The 2608-nt window shown below is 43.3% G+C and overlaps 1 pseudogene across 1 annotated transcript; it reads right to left on the reverse strand.

The window, feature by feature from the left end:
• Positions 1 to 780: 780 nt before the first annotated feature.
• LOC146660765 (uncharacterized) lies at positions 781 to 1971 on the reverse strand (annotated as a pseudogene). The gene is made up of 2 exons (XR_014913460.1): positions 1717 to 1971; positions 781 to 1580 (listed from the first exon to the last, which is right to left on the reverse strand). The product of XR_014913460.1 is annotated as an uncharacterized LOC146660765 (transcript).
• Between the last annotated feature and the right edge of the window lie 637 nt (positions 1972 to 2608).

Below are 2608 nucleotides of genomic sequence, written 5' to 3' on the forward strand. Positions count from 1 at the left end.
CAGAAAACCACAAAGAATATTACTTAAACCAGATTCAAACTGTCTGAATACATAAACACTGGGTCACGGACCCAGGACTGTGATACCATGAAAGATCTGTAAGGGAACTATATTTGCTTTATTTGCTTTGGACGGCAAACAGGAAGTTCTTTTGTTCTGCTCAGTCAGACCAAGCAGGGGGCCACACAAGGCATTTGGAATAAGCCAGTGATTTTAGGTAGAATACTATGATGTACGCTTCTATGTGCCTCCAAATGAAGATGTATTTGTATATGTTTCATGTGAATGGGTTGTCAAGCTTTATAGTTTACAATGAGTTAAAAATCATTAGGTTATTTCTTGTTCAGTTCTCACTTTGACTAAACATGGTGCAGTTTCTGGTTTCTTTTTTTCTTTGATATAGGACTGTTTGGACCATCTGAACTGTGCATTTGTGAGTGGGACCTAAACAATGCACTAGAAGTTACAGTTTTTCTCAAATGCTAAAACACATTTCACAAACGTTTCCACCATGTTCCCCTATGTCTAAACACAACACCCTTTTATAAAGCTACATAAACACAACCACACCTTCCCACTGCAAAACTCAAACTTTCACACCAAAAGAGCAGCTCGAAGCTTTCAAAAATGTAAACACTATACACATCATTAAACACTACAGCAAAACAATTGAAAACACAATGCTCAATTTGTGAGAAAGTTCTTTGTTTCATAACTGTGAATGCATATTTTTAGAAACCATACAGTAACGGATCGTCGTAGATCTTTTTGTGAGTATCATATGAAGAGTATAAATCTATAGAAAATCCTGCATGTATGTACCCAATGCAAAAACAGAATCTATTGCACACAACAGCACTCGTGAAAACATGATCAGGGTGTGAAGTTTTTTTTATTTACGTTATTCACACCACACACACACCACAATCACTGTGTGGCATCATGTCGCTGAGCTGCATCGGGCCACATCGCAGGCTATATTGTCTCTTGCCAGGCACCGCGGGAAAAACGCCCTGGAATGGCGAATCCATCCTTGGAAGGCCTCCGCTGGGATGTCAACACAGGCCAGCTCCCTTGTCCTTAGGAGGTTCTCTCTTGTGTATGGTTGTCTGTCATAAACCTTCCATCTCCACGATGAGAAGAACTCCTCTATAGGGTTCAGGAAAGGGGAGTAGGGTGGCAGACAGACGTTTAAAAAGTGGTCACTGTTGGTGGTGAACCTCTCTGATTTGGTTTGTTCTGTGGAAGCGGACATTGTCCCAAATGATCACATAAATGTGATGTGCGGGCCCAGGATGGTGTTGTTGGCAGTCCAGGAGGATGCCTTTTAGCTCCTCTAGGAAGGTAAGGAGACGTTTGATGTTGTAAGACCCAAGGACAGCATACCGGTGGACAAGCCCCTCCGAACCCATGGCCGCACAAAGGGTAATATTACCCCCCCATTGGCCAGGGACCTCAGTGATGGCTCTTTGGCCAATGATGTTATGGCCTCTTTGCCTTCGTTTCTGCAGGTTGAAGCCAGCCTCATCCAGGAAGAGGTACTCATGAGGTCTGGTCATCGCATCCAACTGTAATATCCTCTGTGAAAATGTGAAAGTGCACAGGTGTTCAGAACAACAGTCAATCAGGTAGCACAGTATTGTCCAGAAGTAATGTAGGCCACTGAGCAACACAGTATGTCCACTAACTGCACTGTGACCATGGATGTATACTTACTTGCACATACTCGTAACATAGGTCTTTGTGTCGCGCAGTGTTGCGCTTAAAGGGAACCCTATAGACCTGTTTCATCCGCGTCTTTTTGCACCGGAGAACTCGGTCTATTGTGGCCAAGCTGACATCGTCAATGCTCTCAAAGTTGACATTATCGGCAATGACTTTGTCTCTGATGTCAGGGAGTCTGATGAGGTTGTTCCCACAAACCATATCCACAATGAGGGTTTCTTGTGCTGCTGTAAATATGGCAACCCTCCCACCTCTATGTGGCATTCTTTCAACTCTAAAGAAAGAAACATGTGTTGTCAATTGACATGTGTTACAATACAGTCACAACTGATTTGAAACCAATAGACTACTTTCACAGGTTTGTAAAACTGTTTTGTGACAAAGAAAGCAATCGAGTACAATACCTGTTGTGTTGTCTGAATGCCCTGATAATGGTGGCCACGGTGAACCTACTCAGGTTTGGACGGACTCTTAGTCCTGCTTCAGCCATTGTCATGCCATGGACAATGACATGGTCAATGACTGTTGCTCGCATCTCGTCCGTAATGATGGTGCGAGGTTGTCTTGCTCTCCCTCCTGGACCTTCTCCTCTCCCATGTTGGCCTCCTCTTCCTCGTTGGCCTGCTCCTCTTCCTCCTCTCATTTGAACTCCTCTTCCTCATTGAATAGAATAGAATAGAATAGAATTCAACTTTATTGTCATTGCACATGCACAGGTACAGGGCAACGAAATGCAGTTTGCATCCATCCAGAAGTGCTTTAGTGATATAGATATTGTTGGGGGAAAACTCTGTAAAAAACCCAGGAGAAATAAAGACACAATGAGACAAGGTTACTTTTTATGCTTTAACGTGAACACGGGTGAGCTGCTGAGAACAACTCA

This window comes from Rhamphochromis longiceps, linkage group LG10, assembly GCF_057381845.1.
Source record: "Rhamphochromis longiceps isolate RC_006_pf linkage group LG10, R_longiceps_female_GT1.1, whole genome shotgun sequence".
Taxonomy (NCBI): domain Eukaryota; kingdom Metazoa; phylum Chordata; class Actinopteri; order Cichliformes; family Cichlidae; genus Rhamphochromis; species Rhamphochromis longiceps.